The sequence below is a fragment of the Ahaetulla prasina genome, chromosome 2, assembly GCF_028640845.1.
Source record: "Ahaetulla prasina isolate Xishuangbanna chromosome 2, ASM2864084v1, whole genome shotgun sequence".
Taxonomy (NCBI): domain Eukaryota; kingdom Metazoa; phylum Chordata; class Lepidosauria; order Squamata; family Colubridae; genus Ahaetulla; species Ahaetulla prasina.
In genome coordinates, this window is record NC_080540.1 from 108,165,350 (window position 1) to 108,189,630 (window position 24,281).

Sequence of the window (24,281 nt, forward strand, 5' to 3'; positions counted from 1 at the left end):
GGTCAGCCAGTTACGAATCCATCTGGTGGTGGTGCTGTCTAACCCACATTTTTCTACTTTATCTAGTAGTAGGTTATGGTCTATATCAAATGCTTACTGACGTCCAAGTAAATTATATCGACAGCATTCCTCTGGTCTACTAATTTTGTCACTTTGTCAAAGAATGCAATAAGATTAGTCTGGCATGATCTGTTTTTGACAAACCCATGTTGGCTTTTGGTTATTACTTTGTTTGCTTCTAGGTGTTCGGTGATTCATTGCTTGATTATCTTTTCCAGAATCTTCCCCGGTATTGAGGTCAGGCTGATAGATCTGTAGTTTCCTGGATCTGTTTTTTTCCTTTTTTGAAGATGGGAGCTACATCAGCTCTTTTCCAGTCCTCTGGCAGCTCCCCTGTGCTCCAGGATCTTTGAAAGATATAGTTCAGTGGTTCTGAGATCACGTCTGCCAGTTCCTTCAGAACCTTGGGGTGTAATCCATCCAGTCCTGGTGATTTGAACTCATCTAGGGTAGACAGGTATTCACTTACCATTTTCTTCCCTATTTAACTTTTAACTTTCTAATCTGTTTTTTATGGTGGTGTTTTTGATAGGTTGGATTGTTTTTTCCTTTTGGGTATTGATGTCAAGCTGCTTGATCTTTAGTTTCCTGTATCCATTTACCCGCCTTTTTTGAATATTGGAATCACATCAGCTCTTTTCCAATCCTCTGGAATTCACCTAAATTGCAGGAGGACTGAAATATTTAATTCAGTGGTTCCAAATTAACATCTGCCAACATCTTTGATACCTTAGGATGAAACCATCTGCTCCAAAAGATCTGAACTTGTCCAGAGCAGATAGGTGTTCTCTTATCAATTTCTTGCCTGTTTTGATATACATTTCTGTTCTGTCTTCCATGGTGCTTTTAATATCTTGGGCTATTTTTTCCTTTTTATGTAAAGACATATGCGAAGATGGACTTAAGCAGTTCTGCTTTCTTTCTCCTTCTTGCCACCTTCTCCCATTAGTGGATCAACCATTTCCTTGACTTGCTCCTTACATATTGAAATAAACCTTTTTGTTATTTTTGGCATTAGTTGCAAGTCTGAGTTCATTCTGAGCCTTAGCTTTCCTGACTCTCTCTTTGCAGATTTGGGCTATTTGCTGTATTCTGCTCTAGTTGTACAGTATACACTTCTTTTCACTTTTTATACTTGCCCTAGTTTGTCAGAGAGCTGTTTGTGCAAACATGCTGGTCTCATCTGAAATCTTTTTTTCTTTCTCTGTAGTATTGATTTTTTGTTTGGACCTTTATTATCTCGAAGTCCAGTCCTTTAAAGTTTAAACAGAAGTCTGACTTTGTTTAGTTATAGGTGCCTGCAAATTCTAGTGTGATATGGTCCAGTATTAAATCCAGTATTGCTGACCCTCTAGTACTATCATGTATCTTTTGGGAGACAAACTTGTCAGCTAGGCACATCTGAAACCTGTTTAATCTCCCACTCCCTGAAGAGTTTGTTTCCCAGCTGATGTCAGAGTACCTAAAATCCCCCATTACAACACTGGTGTGTTTCCTGCATGCCTCAATTAACTCTTTTGTGAAAAGTTTATCCATTTCCTCAGCTTCGTTGGGTAGACTGTTGTACAACACCTATAGCAATGCCATTATCTCCTCCCCCCTAAAATTCATCCAACTACTTTCAAGATGCTTTGATCCTTGATATTGTGTATTTCTGCAGAGATTGAGCAGTTCTTTATATACATTGCAACTCCTCCCCCTCTTTTGTTGAATCTGTTTCCTTTGAACAATGTATATCCTAGTAGTATATTATATTTGGTTCCATGTCACCAAATGTCAGTAATAGCTACAATATCATACCTGCCCTTATATATTAAAACCTCAATTTCTCCCTCTTTGGGCCCTATATTTTGAACATTAGGCTATAGGCATCTGAATCCTTTATGGCTAACTCTGCATTTGCTTCCTGTATCGCCTGTTATATGCCTGAGCACTCCTTACTTTTTACTACTCCCTTCCTCATTGTTTGATTTGTTGACTTGGGATATATGCTTTGCTCCTAAAAATTGATCTTACAGTCAAGTAAAATATAATTATTTCAGATAATAAAACCTCCTACTCATAATATACTATAATGTGCATTTTACAAAAAAATCATGTGTGACATTCATTTACTTTGTATTTTATTGATTTATTTCCATTTTTATAGCTACCCATCTCAAGATACAACAATGTGGGATTCACATTTAAAAACAATATAAACATACCACAATAATATAGAAATTTAAGAACAATTTTAAAAGCCATATAAAACCATAAAACCCATATTGAAAAATTCATAGATTGCATCATACAATGAGGAATGAGGATATGAAAATTAATGTATCAATCTTACAGGAAAACAGAGGGAACAATTGCAAGACTTTTCCTAAATGGTTAGAGGTAGAGCAAATAGATTAATTAATGTGTCCCCCCCTCTTTTTTTTTTAGCAAAAGGAAAATGAATGGAAAATTTTTGGCTGTGCAAATGTTGGCAGACAAGTAGGTAATAGCTCAGTTGTGAGGAATTCATGCCTATATAAGTGTCAACTTTGCTAAGTGGTAGTGAGAACTAAATATGTCAGAGAAACATAAAAGTAGGACAAATACAGTGATGTAAGAAATATGTACTGTATTTTTTGGACTATAAGATGCTCCAGAGCAGGGGTCTCCAACCTTGGTCCCTTTAAGACTTGTGGACTTCAACTCCCAGAGTTCCTCAGCCAGCTTTGCTGGCTGAGGGACTGTGGGAGTTGAAGTCCACAAGTCTTAAAGGAACCAAGGTTGGAGACCCCTGCTCCAGAGTATAAGAAGCACATTAGCTTTAGAGGAGAAAAACAAGAAAAAAAATCTGCCTCTATTTGTTCAACACGGCCCATTCGCCACAGCACAATTCACCACCATTTGTTCACCACCACCCTTTCGATGTGGCCCATTCGCCTCCACCACGGCTCGTTCACCGCCACGGTCCATTCACCACGGCCCATTCACCACTGCCATGTTCTGTACTCCACAGCCCGTTCACCACTGATCACCAGCTGACTGGCACTGCACCAACCCCCCTTCTCCCCACAGCAATATTTGCTCTATAAGAAGCACAGACATTTCCACCCACTTTTTCTTAGGGGGTGTGTGTGTGCACCTTACAGTCCGAAAAATACAATATATTAAAACAAAAACAGAGGAGGTTCAAGAATAAGCAGGTAACTGAATGAGTGCCACTTTGATATAGTGGTTGAGACTAGAAACTGGGAACACCTTAGACACAAAGCAAACTGGGTGACCTTGAAACAGTCACTCTCTCTAAGACCTCAGAAGCAGGAAATGACAAACCATTTCTGAAATTTTTCCAAGAAAACTATAGGGACTAATCCAGGCAGTCATCAGGCGTCAACTCTGACTTGAAATAATTCCCTCTGCCCCACCCCCAAATGAATGTCAATTGTACACAAAAGCACAATGAAAGTATGTTGATCTGTTTTTATCATGTAGAGAGAAGGATTGAGAATGGAATCATAAAAATATGTGATAAAAAGATGAATGGATGGAGGGGAAAGAAAAGAATGAGAAAGATGTGGCTAGATGGAGTTAATAAAATCTTAAAGACAAAGAAGTCTTTAAGAAATAAAATGCAATATATGAAGTGCGGTTTATAAGGACAAAGGTGTATTGAGAAGTCTATCAAATTGAATCGTTTTAAACTAGATCAGATATTTTTCTTTTCATTTTCTTACTTAAGTCAGAAGTCTCCTGTATTACAGTATTTGAAATTTTGGGATAAATACGCCCAGGACTGCAATCTTAATGTTTCTTTTCCCAGATTTTTTTAATACTGCTAAAGTGTAACAGTGAAAACGATGAAAGCTGTTTAAGTAGTCATCTTGAACTGTTGTAGCATTGGTATTTTTAATCTTTTTTGTTTATATCCCCCTCTGGTGGTTTGTGTAATGCTTATATGCATCATACATACATGCATACATACATATACATATACATATACATATACATATACATATACATATACATATACATATACATATACATATACATATACATATACATATACATATACATATACATATACACACACACACACACACACACACACACACACACACACACACACACACATGTTTTGGTGTGTTCGGGTCTTTTCCCGTGTAAGATTGGAAGTATTTAGGCAACGTTTCAATGAGATCTCACTCATCATCTTCAGGCTTTGGCTTTGTTCTTATGTGAGCAAAGTGTGGATTTTAACTGCTGTTTCTCTATAAATACTGGTGGGGGGGATGTTTTTTGAATTGCAGACCTAGCTGTTGCAAGCTGATTGGTTGGCTGTGTTGCTACATATTGATTGGTTAATGGAGTTTTTTGACTTGCTGACCTAGCTGTTGCAAACTGATTGGTTGGCTGTGTTGCTGATTGGTTAATGGGGTTGATGTTTGTGTGGGAAGTAGCATTTTGGGCCCTGGTCTGGTTCGAGGTCCTGTCATGTGTTCGAGGTCCTGTCATGTGTTGGTGTCAATTTTTATAGCTGGGATTCGTTTCTTGACTAGTGCTAGTTTCCAGATGTTTGGTAAGCGGAAGGTATCCTCATGTTTATTCATGTTATGGGGGTGTTTCTCTATTTCTATGGCTTCCATAATTATTCTCTTGTGATAGTGTTCAGTTTTGGAGATTAATTTGGTTCCTTCAAAATCAATGTTATGACCTGTTGCTTTAAGGTGTTGGAAAAGAGATGAAGTTTTTTCTTCTTTTTTGACTGCAATCTTGTGTTCTGCTATGCGTGCATTTATTCTCCTATTAGTTTGTCCAATATATGTTGCTGGGCAGATTTTGCAAGGTATTTCATAGACTCCTTGGTTTTCTAGCTGGATCTTGTCTTTGGGGTTTCTTAAGATGTTGGCTATTTTTTGGTCTGTGCAGAAGGCTGTCTTGATGTTGTGTTTGTGGAGAATTTTGCTGATTTTATCTGTAGTGCCTTTGATATATGGGAGGAGGGCGATGTCATTGTTTTGTTCTGTGTCTTGGTTTTTGGGTTGAGTGTCTCTTTGGATTAGGTTTGTAATTGTGTTTCTTTGGAATCCGTTTGAGATTAGTATGTTTGTAAGTGTGTGTAATTCAGTTTCTAGATGGTCTTTGTCAGCTAGGTGTTTGGTTCTGGAAATGAGAGTCTTGGCTACAGAGTTGATCTGTCCCGGGTGGTGATGTGATTGTGCATTTAAATAGTGGTTGGTGTGTGTTTTTTTCTGGTAGATTGTGTGTCCTAGGGAGCCGTTTGGTTTTTTGTAGATTAGGACGTCTAGAAAGGGGAGTTGGTTGTTCACTTCTATTTCCATGGTAAATTGTATTTTGGGGTGAAGGCTGTTGAGATGTGTGAGGAAGTTATCCGGTTCTTTCTTTCCATGTGGCCAAATTAAAAAGGTGTCATCTACATATCTGAGCCAGAGTTATCTAAAGTGTTGGTTTCAAAGTGTTCCATGTATGGGTTTGCGATGACAGGTGAGAGGGGTGATCCCATGGGTGCTCCTTCTACCTGTTTGTATCTTTGTCCATTGTGGATGAAGTATGTGTTGGTTAGGCAGTGGTTGGTCAGATCTAGGATGTGTTTGGGGGTGTTGTATTTGTTTTGGATAGCTGTCAATGCTTCTTTAATAGGTATTTGGGTGAAGAGGGATATGACATCGAAGCTCACAAGTAGGTTGCTGGGTTGAAGGTTTTGTTTCTTTATTGTTTCTATGAAGTGGAGTGAATTTTGTACGTGTGAGGTGATGGCATCTGTGTAGGGCTGAAGTTGTTTGGCAAGGAATTTGGCAAGATTCTGTAGAGGTGAGCCTATGGAGCTGACTATGGGTCTGAGTGGTGTTCCTTCTTTGTGTATCTTGGGGAGGCCATAGAGTTTGGGGCATATGGATGATTTTTCTCTGGGGAAGATTCTTTGCTGGATCTCTTCACTGATGGGGGAGGCTTTTATTTTGGATTTGGTGGTTTTTTTCAGGTGGGTGGTGGGGTCTCTGTTTAGAGGTTTGTAAGCAGAGTCTTGGAGTAGGTTGATTAGTTTGGATTGGTAGTTAGATGTGTTCATCACCACTGTGGCATTGCCTTTGTCTGCTGGGAGAATGATTATGTTATTGTCTTTTTTCAAGTTGATGAGTGCTTTTTGTTCTTCTTTGTGTAAGTTGCTTCTGGGTGGGTTGCTGGAGCAGAGGACGTTGGTGACTTCCAGTCTGATTTTATTGGCTTCATTTGGGTTGATTTTGGTTAGGCTAGCTTCAACTCCGCATATAATATTTTCAATGGGGATGCGTTTGGGGGCGATTGCAAAGTTGAATCCTTTGGAGAGAACATTGGTTTCTGCTGTGGTGAGGGTCCTATCTGATATGTTGTATACTGTTTGTATCATGAGTTGTTGTGGAGGGGGGTTGGCTTTCTGGTGTTTTTCTAGTTTTTGGAGTTTGTTGGTGTGTGTGTCAGTTTTGTGGCAGATTTCTGTTTTGGCTCTCCAGAAGGCTAGTTGTTTGAATTTGGGTGGATTTTGTTGCTGAGTTTAAGGTGCAGGGAAAGTAGGTTTTTGTTGGTTTGGTCTAGTAGGAATCTTTTTCTGTGGATTTCATTTCTGATCAGGGCTAATTCAGTTCTTTTCAGGATCCTTTCGGTGGCTGGGGTTTTAGAATGGAATTTTATTTGGAAGCTTCTGGGGATCACATTTTTGTTTCGGCAGTTGCGTAGGAATGTGAGGTCGCATAAGATGGTGGCTCTTTGGACTTCGAGTTTCTCATAGGTCCTGGTTAGTCGGAAGGTTTCCTCCTCGTAGAGGTGGGATATTTGTTTTCATAGGTTTTCACAGGTATATGTATGCAGGTTTTGGTATGTTCGGGTCTTTTCCCGTGTAAGATTGGAAGTATTTAGGCAACGTTTCAATGAGATCTCACTCATCATCTTCAGGCTTTGGCTTTGTTCTTATGTGAGCAAAGTGTGGATTTTAACTGCTGTTTCTCTATAAATAGTGGTGGGGGGGATGTTTTTTGAATTGCAGGCCTAGCTGTTGCAAGCTGATTGGTTGGCTGTGTTGCTACATATTGATTGGTTAATGGAGTTTTTTGACTTGCTGGCCTAGCTGTTGCAAGCTGATTGGTTGGCTGTGTTGCTGATTGGTTAATGGGGTTGATGTTTGTGTGGGGAGTAGCATTTTGGGCCCTGGTCTGGTTCTGAGTTCGAGGTCTTGTCATGTGTGGATGTTTGTGTGGGGAGTAGCATTTTGGGTTCTGGTCTGGTTCCGAGTTCGAGATCCTGTTGTGTGTTGGTGTTAATTTTTGTAGCTGGGATTCATTTCTTGACTAGTGCTAGTTGCCAGATGTTTGGTAAGCGGGAGGTATCATCACGTTTATTCATATTATAGGGGTGTTTCTCATTTCTATGGCTTCCATAATTATTCTCTTGTGATAGAGTTCAGTTTTGGAGATTAATTTGGTTCCTTCAAAATACTTCCAATCTTACATGGGAAAAGACCCGAACATACCAAAACCTGCATACATATACCCGTTGATGGAAGACTTTTGAACTGCCTTTTCACAATAATTATAATGTTTATGACAGTTTTAAAGATTAAAACATTTTGTCTAGCAGGGACATGAAATGAAGGATCCTTGGTGCACGCTGAGCTTGCTTGTTTTCTTGCAGATGTTTCATCACCCTAACTAGGTAACATAGTAAGGAGTGGAGTTTTCTCTCAGTTTATATATTTTTTTAATTCGCATTTATATCCCGCCCTTCTCTGAAGACTCAGGGCAGCTTACACTATGTTAGCAATAGTCTTCATCCTATTTGTATATTTATATACAAAGTCAACTTATTGCCCCCAACAATCTGGGTCCTCATTTTACCTGCCTTATAAAGAATGGAAGGCTGAGTCAACCTTGGGCCTGGTGGGACTAGAACCTGCAGTAATTGCAGGCAGTTGTGTTAATAACAGACTGCATTAGTCTGTTGAGCCACAAGAGGCCCAGATATTCTGATGTCTTGCCTGCTTGTGTGGGTGGGTGGGGGCAATCTTAGAGATTCTTTGGTTGGGCTGTTTACTGATGGCTCTTTGGCCGTTCTTGATTGGAGTATTGCTTACTTGATTGTTGGTCTGAAGTTAACTTTGGAATTAATCTATGCTGATCTGAGTGTTGGTTACTGGTGGAGAGGTGATGAAATCTTTTTCTCTTTGGGGCTAGTTGATTGTTTCTTTTGCATATTCTATAGATGCTGTTAATATCTATGTATCTACTGGTGGCTAATCTGCGAAAGTGCCAGGCTTCTAGATATTCCCTGGTATTTTGGGACTTGGGCCTGGTCTAGGATTGTCACATTTTTCCCAATTGAAACTATGATTAAATCTATGTGTTGTGAAATTAATTTTCATCATGTCTCCTGGCTGCCAGTTGGTGTTCATGGATGCGTTCGGCCAGACTTCCGCCTGTTTGTCCTATGTAAGAATTGTTGCAGTTCTTACATTGTATGTTGTAGATGTTTTTCTTCTGCGGTTGCTGGGTCTTTTGGTTTGCTTAAGATGTTTTGAAGGGCTTTAGTTGGCTTGTGTGCTACATGTAGTTGTAGTAGTCTGTTGGTGGTTTCTGAGATATTCTTGATGTATGGCAGTGTAATTTTTTTTAGGGTTTGTGTTGGTTGTGCTGTATTGAGTTGAATGGTCAGGGATTTTCTGATAAAGCTGTGTGAGTATCCATTTTGTTGGAATGTATAGATGCTCCATTTCCTTTTTCTGCTGTTCTGGGTTGCTGCATGTGTTGGTCTTGTTTAAATAAAGTCCTTACACAGTTTCTCTTGTGGGAGGTTGGATTGTTACTTTGGTAGTGGAACACCTAGTTAGTATGGGTGGTTTTTCTGTAGACTTACATTTCTAGTTTGCCATTGTGGTCTCTGCTGATCAGGATGTCCAGGAAGGGTAGTGAGTTGGTGTTTTTTTTCTTCTCTAGTAAACTGGATTCCTTTTAAAAATATTATTGATGGTTCTGTGGGTGTTCTCTAATTGGTCCTTTTTTATTATGGTTATGAAAATTTCTCCATATATGTGTACTGTATAATTCCTTTAACATGGTAATAGTATGTAAGTTAGCAGATCTCTTATCTCCCTCTTTCCTGCTTCTTTCTTTTTCTTTACTCTCTTTAATAAATATTATTCATTATTGCTTCTGATAGATACTGCAGCATGAAAAGCACTCGCCTTTTAATAATTTTGAAATAAAAACCAACCAAAATACTAAAATGACACAACCAGCTCATGCATGGCTTTCTATATTTAGAAATATCTTCTTTCTCCTTGCTGTTAAACTATAACCACATTTCTCTTTTAAAACAGGTGAGCTGTTTTTTTAAATCTGGCAAGAGCTGTTCATTTTTTAAAGTTTTACTAACTAATATGTGGAATAAGAAAAGGCAACTAAAGACAAGCCCAAAGAACCCAAAAATGTTTGGGCTCTGGGCAGTGGAGAATTTTATTGGCAGATGACTAAATTCATTGGATTCCCTTGAAGTTTCAAATCTGTATGCTCTGTTCATTGAGGCATTGCCTGATAAGAGTATGGAAGAATTTGTCTCTAATGATGAAATCAAGGAGCTGAAGATGTATGCTTAAGTTCAATTGGGCAAGATCTATCCAAAGCAGTCTTAAAGTGTGGTGACATTCATGGAAATTACCTAGAGACTTGTAAATAATATTTTTCTTCCTCCATTATCTCCCTCAATAGAACTTGTTGTCAAGAAGTGCCTTTTGATGTCAGAGACTCTATCACCATTATTTACAAAATTAGCATCATGCATGAAACTGTGGAAGACTGAATGAGCTGAACAATAGGGATATTTGCATACAACTGATACCACTACTAAAACAAATTTTTCCTAATCTTACAAGCCCAGGCAAGGGATTGTAATAATATAGATGAGTAATGTATTCCAGAATGTTGGGAAACAAACAGTGTATATTTTACTGGGTTTTTGTTTAGAAGACAACCCCACCTAATTTACTTGCTATGTGTGAAGTAACTTTATGGCCCATAGCACAAGAGAAAATTATTGATTAAGTTTAAACAACCTGTTAGTAGAATATTTTGACATCAGGAGATGCTGCTTCAATCAGACATTTTTCAGTCAAGATGAGACTTCAAGCATGGCTGACACTTTTTTCTTTACACGACATGAAGAAGAAATAGATGTGACATCATCTCATACAGACCTTTTCAAGAATAACCTTAAACACTGGCACTTACTGACAAAACCAAAAAATATATTATAAAACAGAGTATATTTGTGTTATTTGTTGCTTATGTGATAGTGTATAATAGTAGCCTAACACCCTCATTCAACAAATACTTCTCTTTCAAATCCCATCCTTCTTCTGAGTTCTTCAAATCAGAGTCTTGGGAATGACTTTGTCATCACATCTTCATCTTCATCACATCTTCAACATTTCCTTTTCATCTGCAAACAAGTTCTGTATTTCCTTCCATCTTAGTGGCTGTTGTTGATCGGGGTGGGTAGGTTATTTTATTTTCTTTGTTTTACTTTATTTTTATTTCTTTTATTTTAATTTGTTTTCCAATTCTTGAAAAGTAAATAAAAAAACATTATGACGTGGTTTTGAAGATTAGATAATACAGATTATAGAAAGAAGTCCCATTGTAACTTTAAATTTACAATTATAATTGTGTAAATAAAACCAGGTCACTCTTTCATGTCTGTTTTGTTTCTTTTCTATTTTCTTTCTTTCTTTCTTTCTTTCTTTTTCCTTCCTTCCTTCCTTCCTTCCTTCCTTCCTTCCTTCCTTCCTTCCTTCCTTCCTTCCTTCCTTCCTTCTTTTTTCTTCTTTCTGCATTTAGCTTTCCTGATTCTTTTCTTCTTATTATTCTATTATAGCTTGTATTATTCTTGTTTTTAAAGCTTTCAATAAAGTTATATGTAAAAAGAAAGAAATCCATTTGCCTAATTCTTCTCTTCCTAAATCATTAATAACGATTATAAATTACTATAGCAATAATTATTTTTATGTAAGAAATAACACATCAAAGAAATTGGTAGATGCAAATTTTATGGACTCTTATTCCTGACACTTTTGATGATGCTAACTCTTTTGGGTAGAGATACCTATCTTATTTATTTATTTATTATTATTATTTTGCATCTTTAGCTTTTCATCATCTGACATAGGTTAACCTTCTACTATTTAGGCACCTTTGTTTTAACCAGTTCATTTTGAGCCATGTAGTAGAAACAGGAAACTATCCATACTCTGGAGGTGATTCCCCATGACTAAGCAGCACTAAAGTGAATGCAGAGTCATTTTAGATGTTGTGCCTAAGACATTCTTTCATGACTAGAGAAATGCATACTAGAATATACAGTTATATTTTAAACTGAAAATCTGGCATTGTTTCTGCAGCATAATATTGGAATAATCCTCTATTTTAAATGAAAGCAATCAGTAACCACACTGTGGCACCAAAGGAAAGCAAATCTAAGGAATGCTATAAAAGTGTTTTCTCTAAATTCAAACTCGTGAAATCCCATGGATCCTCCTATGTTATAGAGAAGCACCCTGACCAATGTTGCATTATTTTGCGTTTTCACACATTGTTTTAAAAAACAAATGAAAATAAATCAAGGCCAGCTCCAAAGCTGAGTTGTGGGGCATCTGCCTCAGACAGATTTGTCTGTCTACTCTTTCTCTTCCAATGTGAAGTAAATTTGAAGTACATATCTGTGTAGGTAGAATTTGCAAGAGGAGAAGCTTATGTCAGCTCCTGTACAGAAGATACATTGCAGGATTGAGGAATCTTTTTTTTCGTCAAGATTTGCAGTGCTATACTTTGAGCTTGTCGGGATTCATATGTCAGCTACATACATGACTGAACAAGTGGCATATTAAGCCACTTTAATAGCAAGCCGCATTAACATTCCCCCAATCAATGCCCATATGCACAAATCCATCAGTCTTTCCCTCCCTTTCCCTCTCCTAATCTCCCTGTGGTTGCTTGTTCATCCTCTGCCTCATTTTCTTTCTCTCCTTTTCTAGCATAACTTAGGGACCACTGCCTTCTTTCTTATTTTCAACATTATAAACGTCAGCCTTGGTGATATAACCACTGCAGCATTTTCACAGAAGTTGGTGAGGAGACACCAGGGACATCCATAGTTACCAGCACCTGAATAGATGCAAAGCTGTATTTATTTATTTATTTATTTATTTATTTAAAAGATTGATATGACTGCCCATTTTGTAGACTACAACTTGGGGTAGCTCCCAATAATAATAAAAGGGGGGAAAACCAGTAAGAAAATACAAAAAAAAAAAAAAAGGGAAAAAAGAAAAAAAGAAAAAGTTAAATTTCTAAACAATTATATATATATATATCCAATGCATCAATTGACACAATCCTTGAACTCCAATCTTATTCTATCCTAGACCCTCAGGAAAAAGTCACCCCTTTACTGCTTTTCTAGAAGTCTAAAGAGGAGGGGACTGGTCAGATCCCAAAGTGAAGAGTGTTCCACAAGGCAGGGGTTACTATAGAAAATGCATGTACCTAAGTCCTACTGTTGGAAATAAATTCAGCCAACAAGCATGGGTCGATGAAAATAAGATATTTTATTAGAAAAAATAATAATAAAAGCAATTTTGCAAAATAGGGTGGTATCCCAGCAGATCTCAACAAAGGAGTTTGAGCCAGGAAGCCACACCTGAAATTTCAAAAGCATTACATTTTATAGTCCCCTTCCCCACCCCCCCCCCCCCATGCCACTCCTACATCGGATCCAGTGACAGATCACAGCTAATCTGGGGCACCTTCAGAGACAACATTAACTCTTTCTCTAATTTCATGTTCATCAACACTTCCCTATAACTATCCATAAAATATTTTGCATCTTTAGCTTTTCATCATCTGACATAGGTTAACCTTCTACTATTTAGGCACCTTTGTTTTAACCAGTTCATTTTGAGCCATGTAGTAGAAACAGGAAACTATCCATACTCTGGAGGTGATTCCCCATGACTAAGCAGCACTAAAGTGAATGCAGAGTCATTTTAGATGTTGTGCCTAAGACATTCTTTCATGACTAGAGAAATGCATACTAGAATATACAGTTATATTTTAAACTGAAAATCTGGCATTGTTTCTGCAGCATAATATTGGAATAATCCTCTATTTTAAATGAAAGCAATCAGTAACCACACTGTGGCACCAAAGGAAAGCAAATCTAAGGAATGCTATAAAAGTGTTTTCTCTAAATTCAAACTCGTGAAATCCCATGGATCCTCCTATGTTATAGAAGCACCCTGACCAATGTTGCATTATTTTGCGTTTTCACACATTGTTTTAAAAACAAATGAAAATAAATCAAGGCCAGCTCAAAGCTGAGTTGTGGGGCATCTGCCTCAGACAGATTTGTCTGTCTACTCTTTCTCTTCAATGTGAAGTAAATTTGAAGTACATATCTGTGTAGGTAGAATTTGCAAGAGGAGAAGCTTATGTCAGCTCCTGTACAGAAGATACATTGCAGGATTGAGGAATCTTTTTTTTCGTCAAGATTTGCAGTGCTATACTTTGAGCTTGTCGGGATTCATATGTCAGCTACATACATGACTGAACAAGTGGCATATTAAGCCACTTTAATAGCAAGCCGCATTAACATTCCCCCAATCAATGCCCATATGCACAAATCCATCAGTCTTTCCCTCCCTTTCCCTCTCCTAATCTCCCTGTGGTTGCTTGTTCATCCTCTGCCTCATTTTCTTTCTCTCCTTTTCTAGCATAACTTAGGGACCACTGCCTTCTTTCTTATTTTCAACATTATAAACGTCAGCCTTGGTGATATAACCACTGCAGCATTTTCACAGAAGTTGGTGAGGAGACACCAGGGACATCCATAGTTACCAGCACCTGAATAGATGCAAAGCTGTATTTATTTATTTATTTATTTATTTATTTAAAAGATTGATATGACTGCCCATTTTGTAGACTACAACTTGGGGTAGCTCCCAATAATAATAAAAGGGGGGAAAACCAGTAAGAAAATACAACAAAAAAAAAAGGGAAAAAAGAAAAAAAGAAAAAGTTAAATTTCTAAACAATTATATATATATATATATCCAATGCATCAATTGACACAATCCTTGAACTCCAATCTTATTCTATCCTAGACCCTCAGGAAAAAGTCACCCCTTTACTGCTTTTCTAGAAGTCTAAAGAGGAGGGGACTGGTCAGATCCCAAAGTGAAGAGTGTTCCACAAGGCAGGGGTTACTATAGAAAATGCATGTACCTAAGTCCTACTGTTGGAAATAAATTCAGCCAACAAGCATGGGTCGATGAAAATAAGATATTTTATTAGAAAAAATAATAATAAAAGCAATTTTGCAAAATAGGGTGGTATCCCAGCAGATCTCAACAAAGGAGTTTGAGCCAGGAAGCCACACCTGAAATTTCAAAAGCATTACATTTTATAGTTCCCTATCCCAACGCCCCCCCCCCATGCCACTCCTACATCGGATCCAGTGACAGATCACAGCTAATCTGGGGCACCTTCAGAGACAACATTAACTCTTTCTCTAATTTCATGTTCATCAACACTTCCCTATAACTATCCATAAAATATTTTGCAAGCATGGCTCTTCCTTATCTTTACTGCCTTGGCATTAAGGAATTTCCCTTTAGCTGGGCCTCTTTCTAACAGGCCTCAAACAAAGAAGATTTATTCTAATACAACATTGTTACATTTTCAGCATGTCTTTTCTCCACTATCTTAAAGCAGAATAATGTCTAAGAAATTTAACAGAGTAACAGAACTGGAAGGGACCCTGCAGGTCATCCAGTCCAACCCCTTGTCTAAGCAAAATTGAATCTCCGCTTATATGCATTTATAACCTATATGCCTACATACTATTTTATTTTTGAATTTTCTCATATCCTACACTACTAGATGACAACATTAAGGGATGGGACCTGGAGTGTAGGCCCACTCTTATCTAGCCTAGTGTAGTAGCTAGATACCCTTAGAGGAGGCAGTTCTACAAATAATATGGCCCTGTACTATCTAGGGTTTTAAAGATAATAACCAGTACCATGAATTGACAATGTTCTAGGTTTCTTGAACTGATCATAAAAATGCTGAAAGCCAATGGCTGAAAAAACAAGAAATGGTTTAAATATTTATTATTAATTTTACAGTGAATCGTTTTGATCTAGCACCTTGTCTTGCTCTATGTAAGATACACTTCTAGTTATATGCTCAGTGCATTTCATACTAGTAAAAGGCAAAAGATTTTACACAATCTGAAGGAAGTTTTTGAAGTCTGACATCAAGAAACTGCCTTTTAAAACTTTCAAGACAAACTATCAACTTGAAATATTATTTAAGTATAATATTGGGTTACCAAGATCTTTCTTTACAAGTACAACATTTAAGAAAAGACTGAGGCTGCAGGTACGTTTGCAAGAAAGAAAGTTATACCTTTTTTTAACATACTTTTTATCCAGCAATTTTGTTTTTCTTTTGGAGAATAGGAAAAAAAAACATTTACAAACGCTTCTGTTGTTGTGAATTTTTTTACAAGCTCTGAGTATTGCTCTGATACCAAATCTGGTGGGTACCAAACTTGTTTTTCTTCCTCTTCTTTTGTTTAGCAGTTGCTGCTACTATTGTATGTAAGCATAAATACTTACTTTTTATGTCTTTAGTTTCACACTCAAAAAAGAGGAGGGCAGTAATCTGCAAAATTGGAGGTTTAAAATGGATTTTTTCCCTTTTATTCTTTTTTAAAATAATATAGTTTCATTGGATATTTTCTCCTTTACCGTGCTTTTTTATTTCATGTTCAGTTTCTTTAATTTAGATCCATGTTATTTAAATGCTTTCCATTTGTGTATCTGCTATTAGAGTGCAGGACGCCTGCAATATTGTGAAACTGACCTTGAGAAATATTTTGTCAATATGAAGGGCATAGCACCACGAATCAGCTGGTAACTAAGTGGACTTTTTTTTCAAAAGGATGAATGTGTAATAACCTGAAAATGTTACAACCAGATATTTGAACAACATTTTTGAGGCCCCGGTGCTAGATTGGACAAACCTATTAGTGATTGGTCAAATAAAGCATGAAGGACAGTTACTACATTTGGTGGGAATTCTAAAATTGAAGTGGAATATAAAAACTGTGACAGTGAAGGATAATCTTTTTTTTAAATAAAGCATTCACCTTTATGGCTCCATTAAGGACAAACTTTTCCTGAGCTATACTCTGCAAACTATCAAACATATAATTTGTGCTGGTTTGTATGCCACTATTAAAAATAAAAAAAATAAAAAATGTATCTCATCTGTAGTGAACAGGAAGGCAATTAGAAACATTGGTATCTTTTGTAAATCCTACCTTATCATTCTGTGAATCCCTAACTTTAAGGGGGGGGGAACATCCTTCCAATCTCTATATGATACAAAATTAAACACAATATCTTTCTGCAAATGTGAATGAACACTTATTGATATCAATAAGTTGTGCAGTTGATAACAGAGTCATATTAAGAAACCAGGAACAAAAATTTTGGATCCCCATTCAGTCAGTGTATTGTATGTACACTGAATGTAATCACTGAATTCCAAAGAGAACAGAAAGGAAGCTAAACAATTTGAACTGTCCTTCACGGTCTCTGTGATTCATCTATTATTGAAAGTCTGCAGTAACATCTTGAATGTGCCATGCATTCAAGAGAACCTAATAATATATCTGAGATAGTCTAGAAAGGAGGAATATGGGGTGGGGGGCGGTATTCCAAAAACAAGGATAGGAAGACTTTTAAGAAATGTTTACAACTTGTTATTTCTATCAAAGGAAGTATTTTAAAAGTACTAACAGAAACGATTCATTCATTCATTCATTCATTCAATCAATCAATTTCTATCGATGCCAGTCTATAGGGTCAATGACTGGGCATCTTACAATACACACACACACACACACACCAATCAAAATACTAAAAGCATTTTAAAACAATAAAAAGAATGGAAACATCCAAAATAAACGTACTGTACCTAGGAGCCAAGATACTTGGCCAGTTAACAATACAGTTCTTGACAATAGAAATGGGACTCTTGATATATTCATCATCCCATGTTCGGGAACATATCAAGTTTTTAGAGCCTTTTGAAAGGCTACCAGAATTAGGGTTATTCTAATCTCTAAAAGGATGATGTTCCATAGATCAGGGGCCACTGTGGAAAAAAGGCCATCTTCTAGACCCCCACCAGTGGACAGTGTTTGGCTGATGGGATCTGGAGCATGCCCATTTTGCTAGTTCTAGTTGGATGGATAAAGGCTTAGGAAAAGGAGATCCCTCAGGTACTCCAGTTCCAAGCTATGTCAGGATTTAACCAGCACCTTGAATTGTACCCAAAAACATACCAGAAATAGATGTATCTCTGCTTGATAGCACAGAAAAGTTTCCTTCTTTCACTGTACTTTAATACAAGTTATCTATCTGCACAGGAAATGACCTCGAGAACTATCTAAAATAATTTCCCCACTTTAATGTAATTTAACAATACAATAGTTTTTTTATGGGATTCTTTTTTTTTTTTGCTGAAATGTTTTAATATTTATTCTTCTTTATTCCTCTTTGTATCGAACACTGAGATCCCATCTGTGGACAAATGGAGTCTTCTACATATAAAATTTCTTGTATGGTACCTTTTTCTCTCTGTTCCTGTGGCCAGGAATCTAATTTTTCAAATCTAATCCAATCAAACAACAGACTTAATTTAGTGAATGTTGTTCTAAATCAGAAGGAGATGGGTTATATTTAGTTTCACAATATGGTCCACCTGAGAATTATACCTTTGATATGAAAGTGGCAGCCTTAGAACACTTACCATTAAGCAGGTCCTCTGAATATAATGGGGATTGTTTGTAAGTAAACATGTACAGGATTACTCTGAAAATTAAGTGTCATCTGGGATGATGCTTAGTTGCACACAGTGTGGTCTATTTAAGGACAATAATTTCCATTGTGGTGAAGGGAAAACACCAGGCTCCTTGTAAGCCATAGCAGCAGAAGTATGAGTGTCTGGAAATTCAGGGCCACCCTAACAGCTGTTCTGTTGAAGAAGAAGGTGGCAGGGGCTGGAGGAAAAAGTTGTTGGAGAAGGCAGGTTTGAAGTTCAGAAACAGAAACCTGAAAATAAACCCTCTGGTAGATCATTCTTATCAGGCCTATATAAGTGAATTCACCTATTGTAACATATTGGCCAGATAGAAAAGAAAGCTAGTTCTTGAAACTAGAAAGCCTTCCTCATGTGAAAGGAAAGGAGTAAGACTTACAAGGAGCTGCTTATATGCCCACAGCTGAGAATGGAAGACTTATTGTGACGCTTGGGTGAGAGTGCAGGGCAGCAAACTGCTCATCCAGAAGAGATGATGTCTTTGGTTAGGCATTATTTTGACTGTTATTTTGAGTTCTTAGTTTGGACTGGTGAAGCTTCGAAGAACTATTTTTATTTTCAGATCATGACTTTGAATGCTCAGAGAATAAATTTTCCCAGGTTCTTTACACATATGGAGAGTCCAGAGATCGCTTTCAGTTACTCATTAGCCAGCTCCCCACTCTTTCCTTGTAAAGATCTCTGACACATCCATATGAAAGTGACAATATTAAGACCATTACCACGAAGCTTTTTGAATTTAATGGGGGTTGCTTCTAAGAAGGAACATAGAGGATTACAGTGAAATAGAAGCTTCGTGTAAATTTAATTTCTCTTATGAAGGTAGCTATGGGTAATTCACCTTTTACATCTGTCCCATCACTCTTCAAGACTATTCCTCACCAATCATTGACCAATGAATTCAGTTGTCATCTTACCTAGCCTTTGTAAATTTTCAACTGCATGAGGTCATTAGACATTACCAATGGCTCTTTTCTTTGTTGACCCATTGTGTGACTAACTCCCCTTTGCCTAGAAAAATTTGCTATAATTTTGTCTCTCTGGCTCAAGCAGGCTTGAGATTGAATACTCATAAAGAAGACAGTCACATCACCTTCTGTACATATTATATTCTTTTATTATTAAAACCAAAATCTTTGAAAATGTTCAACAAAATATTATACAAATTGCTGTTTGATCATAATATTTGTGGAAGTGGAACTATATGTTGCTGCTTCAATAGAATGGCTTTACTTATCATGAATGTTTCTTGATTTTTCTGATGAGCTCAAAAGCAATGGTGGTAGTTGCACACAAAGAAGGGAAGCTGTAACACTACTGCACATTTCTAATGTCAACACACTGGGGAAGTTTTTCGATAATATGAAGAAAATCTCCAAGATGCTTTTAATTTGCCATTCCAACTGAACAATGCAAATATCTTCTATCAATCCATTACAATCAGCATAATTCATGGTTACTCATGCAAATGAAATGAGTAACAGGAAAGCTAACATCCACAGCAGCAATCACATCAATTTTTTGCATCACTATTCTTATCATTTCTATTTTTATCAATCTGTTGCCCGCAATGTATATAATCATTATCTGGAAAAATGGATTTCCTGATTTAATTGTAATAACTCATAGCTAATGATCTGACAAATATTTTAGACACTGTCAAAACAATTACAGTTCTAAGCAGTTTTATGCAATGGAGAGCACTGATAATTTAAAACTTAAATCTCTCTTCCAAGGTTAGTTTCTATATATTGCAAGTATAATTCAGGATGAAGCAAAATTTGTTGATCATAGAATTTGAATTATTGTCATCAAGACTTTGTCATACATATTGCAAATATGAAAAATGAACATGCTTCTGAGCTCCAAAATGTTTATACTGGGTATGATTCAGATTAAAGTACACAGTTTTTTAACATCCAAGTTATAAACTTAGTTCTTTTCTACAGATAGTTGATCTCATCAATTTTCAGGTAGCACATAACCTGGGTTAGCACATGCTTCATGATACATGAGCTCATTTTTTAAATACTAAATGATACTATCATGAATAATGCATTTCTCTTTCTTTATTATTCAGGCTACATGCTACAGTCATGGATAAGAACTCCATTAACAACAAAGAGAAGAAATGAATGTATTAAGGACTCTGGTATCATCACAGAGTTTATAATTTAATATTGTTAGAAAGTGATAATGGCTTCAGTCTCCTTTTATGACATGTATTAATAAAGACCTCGAAAAGTAACATTAGTTATTTTTGGCTAGCAGCTGTTGTAAGCATCACTGCAGAGAGGCGATATATTCTATAAGGGCTTGTTGTGGTCACCAAGTTTGCCAATCAACTGGGCTAGGAAAAATATCTTATCATGCCATGTTAACCTTCTCCTCTTGCAGGATGTCTTGTTTTATAAAAGTTACGACTCCTTACAGCAGAAGACCTTGAACAACACTGAACAAAGGAACTTAGCTACCAGACTTTTAGAAGGTAGATTTTCATTTCATGTTTTTTTTTCTTTTTGTTAGCATAGTAGTATTGGAAAGAACTGTAGAGCTTTCTGATATTCAAGAGATGAATAATAGGAAGACTCTGTCATTGTGGGGAGAAAAGAGGAACTGTTTTACACACTGGCTCTTACTCTTTCCCCCATAGTTCAAATTTATTCTCAAGTAAATTTTACAAAGGCTCATAACCTCAATTTAATCCTCCCCCCCACTCCATCTTCCCAATCTGCAGTCTCATTCTCATGTCTTCTGCTTCCAACCTCATAGCTCAGCCCACATTAATGTGTACTATTAGCACAGCTGCAATACATGGAAAATTAGGAGACACAAAATAGATGCAACTATGGAAACTTTTACTTCTGAGAAAGTCAAAGGAAACAATATCTTTGCTTTTTGTCCGACTAAAAAGAAATTTAAAAATAGATCAACACTCAGATTAATTTATAACCCACGCAGTACAGTAGGTCTCAACCTACTTAGCAAAAGATACTAGGTTGATTGAAAAGTTGGCAGGCAAAATAATGCAAAGGATTTGTTACATAATGGCTACTAGATTTGGAGGACTATTTGATAGCAACAAGAATAACTCTTTCTGCTCCCATCTAGTAGCTGTCTGGACTTTTTAAAGGCAAGATCTGTTAACCTTACTTCATTAGTGGATAGCCTTTAGTTTTAATTATTTTTTAAAAAACTCAGACTACTCTTATTTAATCTATAAGGCAGTTATTATGACAGTGGACAAGTCATCTGAAAGTCAGCTGCTGATCTGACTCACAGCTTTAGTATGACACAAACTTCTCACTGACCAACCTACAAAAACCTCAGAATCAGTTCTAGAATTTAGTTTGTGATGAAACTAGATATAGCAAGGAAGTGCATTAGGCTTTTCAAAAGAACGAAACCTATCAATGTCAAGGAAATAAGTATATGTTATTTAGAACTAATCTTCATTTTTTATTTAAAAAATAATAATTTCCTTTCATTTTATTGAGGGATCCTTGGTTTTGATAGGGTTGGATAACACAAATATGCAGAGTTGCTCACTCTATAGAAAGCAATTTAATATCGAATTAGTTTGGGTCATACCGAAGAGTATCAGAGCATGAAGATATCACATCCAACTCAGAATTTACCTGAATCTGATACACATTCTTATTAAATATGCTGATTTATATAATGTAAAGTTTTACAAAAAGTGGGACTGCAATAGGATAAATTTGGAATATGTCTCTCCCTAGTAACCCCAGTGGGGTTCTCAACATTTCGGTCTGAACAATTGTTTGCATTGTGCGTCAGAATTTGTGAGAAATATGTTGTATTAAGAAGTTGTATGACCTTTTTTTCTCTTTCTTTTCTTGATTTTAGACAAAGGACTCTCCATCAGGAATTCAGAAGAGTTACTTTCAAAAGATGAATTCTGCAAAAGATATATATTTAATTTATTGCAGCAGCTAAACTTATCTAAAATTTGTCAGCTGTGTGTCTAATATATAAATTCTGATCTTTGGCTACAAATTCTGTCATCCTCAGCCCATATTTTGAGGAAAGGCTCATATAAACTTTGCTTCCAAAAAGTTACACCTGTTTAAATTTCATGGAAAATTATCATGCTGTAGCAATATTAACGTGGTGTCATTTTAATAGTTTAACTCATCTTCATCAAACCCTTAAATGGTTGAAGCTGGGGGAAATAGTCTTAATTTCCTTACCTCTTTCTCCTATATCTGTAATTATTTGCTTGTCTATCCCAACTTTACAAAGACTCATAAGTTCAATTTAATTCTCCTCCCCATTCCATTTTCCCAATCTGAAGTCTCTTTCTTGCTATATAGTAGAGCAGGTGTAGAGCGCGGACTAAGCAGTCAGTATTTCATATGCTAAACCATTAGAAAAAAGAAGAAAATCCTGCCACTTAATTGACAAAGAAGATAGAGAGGTGCAGAGGGGAATCCCTTTCTGGGGTTTTAGTTTGCAAAAAGGCCATGGTGGCTGCATTAGAGGGGAACCACATAAGTCTATCTGGAAAGTTACATATCTCTATACCTACAGTACTTTGATGGTGACCCTGCTTCCAAGGTTTGTCAGTGAATATTGGAACTAAAAAGCAATTGAGCCAGACACAGGAGGGACACTTAGGAACTGGAGAATCACTGGGGATAAAAACCTCCAAATATATTCTACAAGATATCTAAAGGGCATCTAAAAGTTTTCTGAGAACATGCCCGTTACATTACAAACCCAGTTACAGTAGTATCAGGTTTACAACTTTCTGTATAAAGACTTTACAGTTAATATGCTTTATAAAATATAGAACTATGAATGGTATTTTTAAAATATATTTTCCTTGCCAATAATACATAATCTGTTGTAAAAAATATAGCTAAAACCGTATTGAAAATATGATGGTCACAAGTTAGAACAATATAAGGAAAGCTACTTGCTGCAGCCCTTCGTCATTTTTTCCTCAGGAAAAAAAAAGTTGCCACTACTTTTCAAATAACTTCATTCCTGTGTATTTAAAAATGTATAATCTGAACGGTTTTTCCTAAACCAGGAAATCAAATCTAGTTTTAATTCTTATTTAGCTTAAGTAATTGTTCAATATTTTATTTTGTATGCATGACAATCCAGCTATAATCCCGCACAGTTAGTTCTTAAACTCAGCTAAAAGTTGCTACGTTATGCTCCAGAGCTGATTCTATCCACTTTCAGGAGAATGAGTGGGAGAATAGTGGCCATGGTTTTTATTGGTGATGGCTAACATGGTGCAGCATAGGATGTGAATCCCATATTAGACAGTTTCCTGTTGGTGTAAAATGTCTTCCCTGCCAAATTGGCTTGGGAGCCTCTGGGAAAGACAGGCTGAAAACTAGCTGCACATTTATCTGCCACTGGTGGAGAACAGACCTGAAGCTCCAGGACAGAATTGGGTTGGAAGGTCTCCCTTTCTCTTGACCTTTTGTCTAGCTTAACCATAGATCAGGCCCATTGTTTCACTTATCTGAAATAAAACACTATTTTGCTAGAACAAAAGGTATGCTAACAATATCTTAAGGTGGGTAAGGAAATGGAGACATACATATGTAGAACGAAGGTGTTGGGGTCGTATAAGCATCCCTTCGCATTCATATATTTCCAAGAATGACTTCTTTCTGGGTTCCTTTCTCCATGTGTTTCATTGCAAGATTGTGTTAGGCAAATAAACAGCCCTCAATAAATTCAGTTAAAGGTTTCTGCATACACTGGATGTACTGATTTTAAATGCTAAATCTATGGCTAATGCTGAAAGCAATTGTATCTGAATCAGTAAATTCAACCTTAACCAAGATTATTTGGAAGTGAATTCCATTAATACTTTGAGTAGAATTTATTTCAAAGCTACTTCGTTAAATTTGTTGCCTTAAAACACTGTTCTGTTTGCATTTCATTGGACTTCCATTTGAAAAAAATGGCATAGTAGTGTGCAGCATATCATGGTTAGATTTAGTTGACTAAAATTGTCATAATGTGAATGATATATATTGCATACAATTTAAAATGTAGTCTTGGACTTTGAAACCTCAAATTTCATTTTAAAAACATCTATCTTTCATCATGCTTTTCAGCATCAGCCATGTTAACTGCTAACAAAATTGCTCAAAATAACAGGTTGAATTTTTTTTTAAAATATTTGCATCTGAAAAGGGCTAAAACATCAATAAGATGTGAGATTTTTTAAAAAAACAATGTGCACACACACCCCCAAAT

General features: G+C 36.6%; 1 protein-coding gene and 1 long non-coding RNA gene across 3 annotated transcripts in view; one reads left to right on the top strand and one right to left on the bottom strand.

Moving 5' to 3' along the window:
• The window catches only part of LOC131191152 (interleukin-12 subunit beta-like), a 102,797-nt gene that overhangs the window by 76,931 nt on the left and 1,585 nt on the right, over positions 1 to 24,281 (bottom strand). The window lies entirely within an intron of this gene.
• Positions 232 to 24,016, top strand: LOC131191153 (uncharacterized). Of its 2 annotated transcripts, none has more exons than XR_009153438.1 (3): positions 232 to 517; positions 20,110 to 20,517; positions 21,900 to 24,016. It is a non-coding gene; the product is annotated as an uncharacterized LOC131191153 (long non-coding RNA). The 2 variants fall into 2 exon arrangements; XR_009153437.1 differs by having other exon boundaries at positions 20,427 to 20,517.